This window comes from Crocuta crocuta, unplaced genomic scaffold, assembly GCF_008692635.1.
Source record: "Crocuta crocuta isolate KB4526 unplaced genomic scaffold, BGI_CrCroc_1.0 scaffold143, whole genome shotgun sequence".
In the NCBI taxonomy this organism is placed as follows: domain Eukaryota; kingdom Metazoa; phylum Chordata; class Mammalia; order Carnivora; family Hyaenidae; genus Crocuta; species Crocuta crocuta.
Genome location: NW_027529175.1, coordinates 7,650,779 through 7,662,837, shown reverse-complemented (window position 1 = coordinate 7,662,837; position 12,059 = coordinate 7,650,779).

Here is a 12,059-nt window from a genome sequence, read left to right as displayed (position 1 = left end):
AGTCACGCACCCTGCGCTCACGGACACGCTGCAGGGGCGCCCGGGCCACCCGGCTCCCACAACGTGGGCGCGTCCTTGGCCGCCGTCCCCAGAGTCCTGCCCCCGCGCCCTGCGCCCTGCGCCCCGGGGGCCCCCGAGACAGCGGCACTCCGCCCCCTTGGGTCGGCTGGGGTTACCACCTTCACTGTGAAATAGGATTTTCTACAAATATACAGCATATAAAAACTGTTAAATATATAACTTTAGGCTTTGCAAAATACATTTAATGATCTCTTTCAAACAAGTGTTACTTGAGTTTTCTTTAATTTGCTTTCTGGAGCTAAATGGTGTGTGGGAGGAGACAGCGGCCACGAGAGACCCAACATGCTCTTGGCGAATACTGGGTACCCCACTACCAGAGATGAGCTGGAGAGAGGCGTGTGTAACTGGTTAAAACGGAAGGTGATTTTAGTCGGTCAGGTCCGTCTACGCGCAGAGGAGCGGGGCGCGCAACGCGGTCCATGCGCCCGCGGGNGCTCCCGCGCCCGCCCGGCGCCCCGCCGTGCCCCGGGCCGGGCTCCTCGCTGCGGCGCTCGCTCAGCTTGGCGCCGGGGAAGCGGGCTGTCCTTGGCCGGCTGCAGAGACGGAGGGTGGGCGGATGGCAGAGAGCAGGTGACGTCCCCGGCGGGCAGAGGACCGTGGCCGAGGTGTGGACGCTCCAGGGAGCCAAGGCCGCTCCCAGGGCCCCTCTGGGGCTGCGTTTGTCAGGAGACCTGAGGAACAGAGAGGAGACAGCGTCAGCCCTGCAGACACCAAGGGTCCTGGTCGGGAATGAAAGGGCCCCGGACACGCCCCCCCAGGCCGGCCTCGGGGGTGCAGTGCACATCACAGACGCCTGTCCTTGTCCCTCTTCTGGCTCACGCCAGCACCCTTTCTCGAGGACATAACACCAGACTTCGGGTCAACGCCTGCCACAGGGGGCCTCTCGGGGAGGCACCGTCCTTCCTCTGTGTTCCTGGTGGGGACCCCACCCCGCGCTGGGCATGGCCGGTGCCCTGAGCACTGCTGGCCAAGGGCACGGCCTGCGCTGGGCAGCAGTTTGGCCCTGAGCCCCAGCCGCCTGTTTCCCCAACACTGACTGGCACCGCGCCACGTATACAGCAGGTGCTGCCTAACTGCATGGTGACAAGTGGCGGAAACGGAAGTGTCACAGGGCCGTGGAGCCCCTGGGAGGCCAGAGGTGGGGTGGGATGCACGCCCCTAACCCTAACCCTAACCCTGACCCTGATTCCCGGTCAGGCTGGACACGCTCACGGCCACAAAGTGTGAAATGATGGTCTCAAGACACGGCTCTGGGGCGGGGAAAGTGCCACCCTTAAAGCAACGGAGGCAGAAAATTGGGGGGCGTGATGGCCTCCACAGACCACCACAGCCTCGCGCCACAGGACCCGGACCAGCAGCCTGCGTCCCATGTCCCCACAAGGGTCCTGTCTCCCTGTCCCCTAAGGGGGTCCCGGTCCCAGGCAGGGACCCTGGGGCTCGGGTCAGGTGCTCAGGGGCTGCCCGACCCAGGGCAGCCTCCCCACGGGGCCCCCGGTCAGGGGACGGGGGGTGTCACGTGGCCCAGATGATGGGACACAGCAGAGTGATGGCGGGGGGGGCGGAGGCCGTCAGAAATCCCACTCAGCCTCCTCTCTCCACACAGAGGCAGCCCCTGCCCCCACGCTGCCCGGGCACCCGGCCCGGTGCCACTCCACCCTGCCCGCCCCGCATGCCCCTGCCCCACCCCTGCTGGCCTCGCCACGGCCTCTTAGCTTGTCCCTCAAACTCTCAGTCCCACCAGGCTGGGCACGAGCAGTCCTCGCTCACGGGGACCCTCTCCCCGGCTCCCCCTGCAGAGACCACCCTGATGGGGCCACCTGGAGTCGGCCCTGCCCCCGCTGCCCATGCACCGGGCGTGGTGGGGCGTCCTCAGGCCGGCACGGGGCGGGCTCCAGTCATGCCCCACCTGTCCCCCTGAGGACCCGGAGGCAGGGAGCTGCCTGGGACAGAGCAGGCTGTCCCTGTCACCCTCGGGTCCCCACGCACACTGAATACGAGAGCCGCTCACGGCACCCAGATCACCCGCAGCGACCCCGTTCTCCACCTGAGGCCGGGGCTCACCTGGGAAACCACAGATCAGAGGGCAGACGGTGGTCTCAGGAGCCAGGTCTCTGCCGCCCAGCTGCCCTCCTCCAGGCTGGTCGCCTGATCCCGGGCATTTGGGGACCACGTGACAGCGCCGCCCACCGCCAGCAGGAAGTATGGCCTCCCAGAAGCCCCTGCCCCTCGCTCGGTCTCTCATTAACCAGGATTCCAGGAAACGCTGCCGGTGGCCTCCAGCGCTTCCAACATCCAGGTGCTGGCTCGGAAGAGTCCAGGACTCCGGAACCTGTGCGCCGCCCGATGCCCCAGGCTGTCCTGCCCGGCCCGGCCCCGCGACACCCCTCCAGCCCCGCAGGTGGAAGGGCGGGCTTGGTCGCCTNCCTCTCGGCCCCCTTGGGTCCCCCCAGGCCCCGCCCCCGATGATGCATCCCTCCCGTCCAGCTTCGCTGCAGGAGGTGCCCGAGGCCGGCACGTGAGCCGCGGGGCTCCATGCACGACCCCAGAGCACAGCCTGCAGCCAAGCGCGAGGCCGGCTGTGAGGGGTGTGAGGCCGGCCTGGCCCTTGCGCGGCTGGGCCCCGTGTCCTCCGTGAGACGGGACCCAGGCCGCAAGGGGATTCGCCCCGCCCGGCTGGCGGGGCGTGTGAAGGATCCTGGGGCTGGACTTGGAGCGCCGGCCCGGGTGCAGAGGGAGGTGTGGGGGGGAGCCCGTGGGCACGAGTGCGGGGGAGCCGGGGTGGTATCTGGAACCTCCCTGCCTGCCCTGCCCCCCCCCCACCTGGGGCCCTGCGGCTCCTGCTCCCAGCACTTTGCAGACCAAAGCCTGTCCTGTGTCCCCACACGTCTGCCTGTCTGTCTGTCCACGCAGACTTCAGTGGACCAACCGACATCAACTGTTGCGCGGCGGCTGTGCCCTGTGCTGCCCGCCTGGCGGTGCCAGAGGCCCCAGCAGCCGGCGGTGCCCCGTCCTCCTCCACGTTGCTTGGCCACGGGCCTCTCTCCCCGGCCTCCCGAGTCCCGCCCCTGGGCCGACAGACACCCAGCACGTGCCTGACCCCCAGGGACGGAGGGGCAGCCTGACCCCCGCAGTCCCGGGCCACAGCTGGTGGTGGCTGCCGCCTCCTCCCTGGGCCTGGTGACAGGGACCGAGCCGCGGTGACGGGCCCACTGGCCTGGGGTGGGGGTGGGGCAGCGTTTCCAGCCCAGGAACCTCACCGGGGGCCACAGCTCAAGGAGAAGCCGCCGTGGGGGCCTCTGCCCGCGGCAGGACTTGCTGGGCCGGGGGCAGCTTCTCTGGCCTGCGGCTCCCTTCCCCTGGGACCCTCCCTTCTGTCACACCCTGAGGTTGGCCGGCCCACCCAGGGGACCCCGAGGGAGCCCGCCCTGGCCGGCTGGCCCTCCCTGGGGACGGGCAGCTGCGCTCCAGCGACCACATGGGCTCCCACCCGCTCAGGGACACGTGGAGCCAGTGCGCCCCGGGCTTGGAGGGACCAGGAGGCTCGTCCGCCCTGGGGGCCCCCCTCCCCTGCCCACCGACGGGGCACCGAGGTCAGCGGGGGGAAGGGTCCCGTGTGGGCGGTTCCTGTGCTCAGCGGACACCCCACCCTGGGGTGCCTCGGCGCCGGGGCAGCCTGCGGCCCGGGATGGCGCTGTGGTGCCAGGGCCTGGTTCGGGGGGCGCTTCCCCCACCCCGGAAAGTTCTCCGCGGTGACGGGCAGGACTTGGACACTAGAGAGCATCGTTTAGAAAACAGGACAGAACTTTCCGGGCCGTGAGTCCAAGGAGTGGTGCTTTCTGTTCCGGTTGAAAGCTTGTCTGACGTGAGGTCAAGTGCCCTTTCCCGGAAGAGGCCCTGCCGCACGGCCGTGTTGGCAGCTCGCACACCGGCCTCCGCGGGACAGACCCTGTGACGGACCCTGTGACGGACCCTGTGGGCTTTTCCAGTGGGAAGTCCTGCTCGTGGCGCAGGCTCTGGTCCCCGACGGGCACCCCTCCCTTTGGTGAGCAAGGGGGCATCGCCCCCCCCTTAGCGCCGGCGTGAGGACCACCTCCGAGGCTACGCTGGGCCGGGGCCCCGGGGCAGGTGGGCTGATGTTCCTGCCGCCCGGGCTCCCCCCGATGCGCTTCCTGCTTCAGGGGAGCCCCATGAATCACGCCAGGCCCACGGACGCAGCTTCCCGGGAGCCTCACAAATCTCCCTTCAGTGGAGATCAAGCAACATGCCTCTGTCTCAGGCCTGGAGCCCAAAGTCCCACCGAGGCTTGGAGGGCGAAGACCAGGGGCCACCCTGCCCGGGCTTGGGGGAGACGTGGCCCCCGCCTTCCCGCGTCCTTGGGGGGACTCCTCTTCCTCCACCTCCAGAGGGGGCGGCCGGCAGCCCCCCCGCCACCCCTGCAGGAACGCCTGTGACCCCACGCGCCCCCAGACCATCCCCGTCTCACGGCTCCTGCTTCAAATCACATCTGCAAAGTGCCCCTTGGCTTCTAAGGCCACGTTCCAGCCCCGGAGCAGGACGTGGACATGCGTGGGGACCGTGGATGGGCTCCTCACAACAGTCACTAATTCCAGAAAGAAGCCTCCTTCCCGGAGCCGTCAGGAGGCCCCACAGCAGAGGGCCTCCCACAGGAGAGGCTGGACGAGAGGCCGGGCCCCTGCTGGTGCACGGCTGACCCTCAGGGCGGGTGTGGGGGGGTCAGCGCAGCTGCCCCGACCAGCATGGGGTCCACCTCTCCACCACCCTCTGGGCCTTCCCCCACGGCGTCCTCTCTGCCCCACGTCCGGTCATCGGGCTCCACAGGATGAGGCTCGTGGGCTCGTGTGCGGAATGTCCGAGACGCCTGACCCTGTGGGGGAGGGCACGACCCTTTGCAGAGGGGCCCAGCTGCAGACACGCAAGCTGCGTCACCCCTCCTGACCCCTGCCGTCGGGCCGGCCACAAACACGGATGTCACACGGGTAAGCGGCCGACGGCTCCAGCCAGGCGGGGGAGAGCCGGCTGGCGGCGACTGTGCAGCCCTTCTGTGTGACGAGGCAGAGCCCGGGGGCCGCTGGGGCGGGTGGTGCCGGAGCCCCGCCTGGGAAGGTGTGTGCTTCTCCTTAGCTTCTACAGCGAGAGCCCGAGAGCCCGACGGAGTCCCGGGCTGAGAGCTGAGAGCTGGAGGAACCGGATTCACCGCCCAGCTAAACTGCGTGGCTTCTCTCTCTGGAATGTAAGACCTTTTTGAATCTGATACAGAAGAATTACATTTCTTTCTTTACAATGACTTATTTCCTTCCTTTGCCTCACAGCCATTTTTCTTGGGGTACGTCTCTCTGGAGAAGTTTCTAGAAAGTCTGGTCCAGGCTGGATCCCAGCTCAGAGGGGCTTTCGGGAGCTGACTCGGTAGATAACTGTCTGCTATTTCTATTGAGCGGCCACTTCTACAGCAAAACCACGTTTTCTCCTCCTTGGGGAGGGCAGCCACGAATCACGAGGGCCCCCGGTTTGGGGTCACGGACACCATGGACACTAACATCTGGGTTTAACACGAAGACCAGGGCAGCTGGGGAGGGAGACCTCGGTCAAAGGAGAGGGTGGGGAGGAGGGTTTTGTGCCTTCGAGGCAGAGTCACACCTGAGTCGGGCTCTGACCCCACATTTGTTCACCAGCCCCTTAGTGAGCGACCAGCCGCTGTGCCCAGAAATCCCAGGGCTGCCTGACCGGGAGCCTTCCCAGACCCTGGGGCCACCCTCAGCCTTTCTGTGATGAGGACCCCATTTTATTTTATTTATTTATTTTTTAACGTTTTATTTATCTCTGAGAGAGAGAGGGGGGCGGGGGCAGCATGAGCAGGGGAGGGTCAGAGAGAGAGGGAGACACAGAATCTGAAACAGGCTCCAGGCTCTGAGCTGTCAGCACACAGCCCGACGCGGGGCTTGAACCCACGAACCGTGAGATCATGACCTGTGCCGAAGTCGGACACTGAGCCACCCAGGCGCCCCAATCAAATGCACTCTTAATGATTAAGCCATTTCTAATGACCTGAGTCATTATGGCTCCTTCTCCTCCATGAACAGACATTAAGTCACTCTTCTCTTACTCAGCATGTGCTCCCGCCCCTCAGCCTCTATTAATTTAGCCAGAGGCAACAAAGCTGTTTACTATGACACAGCGATTATTTTTCACAATATATGCAGCATATTAAATAACATGCTGTGGATTTTGGGTTCGATTTTCTAACCACACTCACTGGAGTGACTTCTATTTAACTCCACACATTTATCGGTTTCAACAGTCACCACTCTTGATTTCTAGTTTCTTCGATTGGCTTGAGATAATCTTTTATTCACATTTTCAGGGAAGCTTTGTGGGTGGTACACTTTCTAAATCCTCTCAAATTTAAAACTGTCTTCTTTAGTCCCTTGTTCCAAAAAACAACTCCAAGTAGGGTTGAATTCTATTGTGTGTGTGTGTTTTTTTAAATGTTTCTTTATTCTTGAGAGAGACTGAGCTCGAGCAGGGGAGGGGCAGAGAGAGGGGGAGACACAGAATCGGAAGCAGCTCCAGGCTCCGAGCTATCAGCACAGAGCCCGACGCGTGGGATTCGAGCCCATGGACCACGAGATCATGACCTGAGCTGAAGTCGGACGCCTGATGAGCTGCCCAGGCGCCCCGAAGTCGGACTGAATTCTAAAGTGACAGTATGTCTCCGTCAGATCCCTGGTGGCGATCCTTTCTTTCCTTTGGGTTCAGAGGGTGGCTGGTCTGTGCCTTCGGAGGCTCTGTGCACCCCTGTCCTCTTGACTTAATTTTATTTCCCCGGTTTTACCTGCATCGGTGTGGGGCGGCCGTCTCTCATCCCTTCTATGCAAACGCACGGCCGTGGGGTGTGTGGTCCTGAAGCTTCCGTCTTGCTTGTAGCTGGGGGCTTCCTTTCCAGTCCCAGTGTCGTCCTAATCTGATGCTTCCTCCTTTCCTGGTCACGGCGGCTTCCCCTCCGGAGCGCCCCGCTTCTCAGGCTGGGAACGGGCCCCCTGCCCTCCACACCTACCGGCCTGCCTCTCTGCCTCCATCCCTCGGCTCTCTCCTCCGAGCTGCTCCTCGGCCGAAGACGGCCCCGCTTCACGGCGTCCGCCTTCTGCAGGGACGTTTCCTTCACTCGCGGCTCCCAACACCTTTCTCCATCCCACCCACGCGCCTCCAGTTCGCCCAGCGCCTCCTTGCCCCAGGCCGTCCTTCTCTGTGGCTCGTGGCTTCTCTGTGGCTCGTGGCTCCCAGGTCACAGAAGGCACAAGCCTTCATGCGTCTGACACGCACCAGCAGACGTGGTCCAGAAGCCCCTCTGTACCGGGGGCACTGTCTCCAGAGCACACTCTGCCTCTAATTCTCTGTAACGTGCTCCTTTCCACAGTGTGCATTTCCCCACGGGCTCCCGTCTGAACTTTGGCTCTGATGGTGTTTTAAATCCCTTTACACACAGGGAGGCCCAGCCCGGCCTGGAATGAGCCAAAGGCCCAGCGGCAAGGAAGCCTCTGTCCTGCCTCTGGGTGCGGGGTGTGGGGGTCCCACCGTTCTAGGCTGGCCTGGAAGGTCTCCCCGCACAGAGACCCAGTCCCCACGTGACCCCCAACAGGCTCTCAGCTGGGGGACGCGGCTCCCAGGGGCCTATCCCGCTTGGGGGGTCAGGCGCTCTGCCTCGGCTGGAGAGCTTTCTGAACGTCGAGCGGAGGGACGCACGGGCCCCCGGGTCTCCTGCCCGCAGGAGGCCCTTCCTGCTCGCTCTGCCCCTCTCGGTGAAGCTCACGTCTGCCCAGCGCCTCCTGTCCTGCCCGCCGCTGGGAGCCCACCCCTGCAGCGCGGCCGACGCGAGAGCTCCCGCTGGCCGGCCGCACCCCTGTCGGCTGGTTTCCTGGTCAGGGCAGCCGGGTCTGGGCCCCGAGGGCGAGCCTGGGCGCGATGTGGAAGTCGCAGGTTCCCTCTGCATTTTGGGAGGTCCTCCTCAGAGCTGGGGCTCAGACGGTAAAGCGGGGGGATGTGTCAAGAAGGGGGCCCCCATCCGCGTGCAACACGCCCACGGGGATGCTACCAGACTCAGCACGTCTCTCTCTTTTATTTGAGTCAGGATGCGATGGCCAGTTGTTCTTATTTCCAAAAATAAGTGAAACTGGAAGTTAGGCAGGGGCCACACAGCTGGCTCAACAAGTGTGGCGCCATATTAATCCAGAAGCCAACCGGGCACCATATTAATCCAGAAAGCCCACTAGGGACCATATTAATCCAGAAAGCCATGGCCGCCACATTAATCCAGAAAGCCCCCAGCTGCCATGTTAATCCAGAAAGCCCCGGCTGGTTCTTCACAGACTTGGAGGAAGGATCAGACCATTCCTCTCTCCTCCAAATTTCGCAGAAACTCCTTCCCTCATGGTGTGGATGGTGGTGGTTATGAGGAAGAGGGAAGCGACTCATCCGGGCCTATGAAAACCTGAAGCCTCACGGGCAGAGACTACAGACAGGGACACAGCCAAACTTCACACAAAACCAAGAGATGCGGCAACACGGCCAGCAGCCTGGGGCTTCCCGCTACGCGACGCCCACTACCAGACGGGCAGGGGCTTCCCAGAAGGGGCCGCGGGTATGACTTCTTCCTGATGACGCAGTCACTGGGGATGTGAGCACGCCAGAACATTCTGGAAGGTGCCACACAAGGAAAACAGCAACATGTATACCCACACCGACTCCCCGGTTTTTCATAAACCATTCTTTCCCTTTCCCACTGCTCCAGGGACCTGTGAGGTCAGCCTGGGGTGCACGCTTACCCCGTCCCACGGATGAGGAAACTGAGGCTACCCCCGTGTGCACTAGAACTGTCGCCATGTGGACAGGGTGGGGAGGGGGCACGAGCTCACACAGAAAGTGGGGACAGCCGCCTGAGAGCGGGGGCTTGTCACAGGGCAGGTGGGGTCCCAGAGGGGGCGCGGCAGGCGGGGTCACACACAGCGCCTGGCGGGGCCAAGCTCAGTGCTCCGGCTCGAGAAGCCGTGAGGGGGGACGGGTGCCAGGAGCCAGCGACGGCGGCGCTGGACCCACCACCCAGGACCCACGCCGTCCCGTACACGCTCGGGTCTAATGGGGAGCGTGACTTGGGTTGTGACAGAAGTCCTTCCATTTCATTTGTAAAGACTGACCTTCAATGAGCGTCTATATGTCACATGCTGTGTGTTCCCCATGCGGCGCGCAGACGCAGCCCGGGAGGGCTCGGCCGGCGGAGGCCCGGCCGCACCTCTGGGCCGGGATCGACAGCCCCCCACCCGGGGTGCGCAGAGGACAGGGCGTGAAATCACAGCANGGCGTGGGGCAGGGAAGGCGTCTTGCCCTGGAGGTTTGTGCGGTGTGCACACTGACCAGCTTCTTGCTTATGTGATCTTACTTTTCACAGCACTGCCGAGAGGGGCCGGGTCTACCTCTGTCCTTTACAAAGAAATGAAGCCCTAAGCAATGTCATTTGGAAGATCATAAGGACATATTCAACCATCAGGAAAAAAAACATGTTTTGAATCCCTTGGCCCGTGTGTCCGCACAGTAAGCTCAGGAAAGCCGGGACCGGAAGACAGAATCGACTCAAACAGCCCCAACCAGGAACTCAGGGTCACTCTGAACTTGGTCAATCCTTATCAAACACTCACTGTTGACAAGGAGGCCGCTTCATGCTCACGGGGTCACGGGGACCCCCTTGACTTCCAGGACAGCGGGAGCGCTCTGGGGGCCACGGCCCGGCAGGTGGACAGCCCATGGCCGGTGGGGTGGGCAGCGTGGCGGCAGACCCCCCAGACTGGTTGGGGTGGGGGGCACATACCATGTCTGAGGCAGGGTCCCCACCTTGGGATTTGGGACCATACGACCTTCTCGGACCTGGGAGTCCCAGGCATCAGGCTGAGCGCTGGGACACGGGAGCCTGGCCAGTGCCTTCGGGTGGCAGGTATAGTCTCCCATTTATTCAGCAGACACTTTTGACCCCACGTCTAAGTGATGGCCACCTGTGTGAGCCCAAATGGTGCCGCAAGGCTTCATCCCTGCATCGAGCATCCAACATGGCGCCAGGAAGGATGGGGGTGGGGACAGAGCTGGGAAGGGGAGGGGGGACACCCATCCTGTGACCCAGCTGCCCCTGCAGGGACCGCATAACTGAGCCGCCCAGACCTTGCGCTGGGCCCGGCCCGACCCTGATGCGGGTGGCTCGGCAGGCTGAACCTCTGTGGCGTCAGGGACACCCCAACCCTGTGGTTTCTCCACTGGGCACGTTCCCCCCCAATTCAACCATTTGCCAATTATGTATTTAAAACAATTCAAAGAACAATTGCTTTAAGGACAATCGAGACTAATGCAGCACCGTTACCATCACCGTAAGCAGCTCCCGGCACGTAATGTCCCCCGTTACACACTCGGCCACAAGCGCTCACGGGAATAATGCGGGCTTGGTCAAACCCATGTTTTGTTTCTAGGCTCATTTCTGCTGAGAAAATGAAGAATGTCACAGCTCACGATACTGCCTGGTGCCGCACGGGCCATATACGCTTTTTGTTTACACACAGAATCTATTAAAACGTCCAGCTATTACTGTGGTGATGAATAGCAGTGATTCAGAGAACACAAAATGGATCGCAGACAGGGATCAGAGTAAGGACTCGGTATTTTTCATTGTTTGTGCGGCAGAAAGAATTAGCTGGGTGCGGGCACGGACTTACTCTGGGGGAGTCGCGCCGTCCGCTCTGCCTCCCTGGACACTAATCCTAGAAACCAGACAAAGGCCCTTTGTCCGGCTAGGATGTCGTATTCACGGAGATGCTCCCCGAGGGGCAGGTGAGAGGCGCTGGTTTCCGTGGAGTCTCCCTGCGTCTCCGCCCTCCCCCCCTCGCTCCTCCGGGCGGCCACACCCCATCCTGAGCCCAATGCCTTCCTCCCCGGCTCGCCCCCGCCAGGCCGCGTGTGCTGCCCGGGCTCCAGCGGACCCGCTGCAAACACCATTCCTTCAAATTCCACACGCCCAGCAGACAGCGGCCTCTCAGCCCTGCGGGAGGGGCCGCTCAGCCCCGGACCGCACCGCACGGCTGGCGCCTCTGTCCCCCGATCCCGGCAGGCAGCAGGGGAGGCCCTGAGCCGCAGACCACCGCGCAGAGCCCGGCACGAGCCCAGCGGGGACGACGGGGGTCCGGGACCCACCCGGGAGGAGGCAGAGCCCAGGCGCAGCGGCTGGGGCTGGAGGGCCGGGAGCGCTCATCACAGGGCAGGAGCCACCGCCGAAGCCCCACCCGCCTCCGCCGTGGGAGGGGAGGCCCTGACCGGATCTGAGGGCACCTCGTCGTGGGCGTGAGGGGCTGGCTCTGCCACATGACCCAGACGCGCGCATTGCAACCCAAATCTCCAGCTGAAAATCCTGTTTGTCCATTAGAGGCAAATCCATTATCCCTCTTGTACTCAGGCCAAGATGTGTAAGAGCGTTTGTACGAGTGGTTCGAGTATTTGCGGACTCCCTCGCTGGGACCCGCCGCGGCTGAGGCGGCGCAAGCTGGGCCGGGGGTTATCCCGCGGGCCCCTCGTCCCGTGCGCTCTGATCAGCAGCTTCCTAGAGCCCCAGGCTCGACTTCTGCACCTGTTCTCTGGTCCCCACCCCCCCACGGCCTTCTCACCTGCATCCCAAACCCGGGGGCAGGGGCCCAAGGGGGACGCAGCCCAATCTTCTCTTCAGGCAGCTGGGTCAACACACAGCCCAAGTCCCTTCTGACACCACGGTCTGTTCCGGGTGCCTTCCCAGGAGGCTGCGGGCCCTGAGCTGGGGCGGCTCAGAGGTTCCCAGGGTGGATTTCTCTGAAGCAGAGGCCAGCCTGGGGCACTGTGTGCAGGAGGAAGCCCAGTCTACGCGGACAGGTGCCCTGGGAGGGGAAAGTGCAGATGAGCAGCCG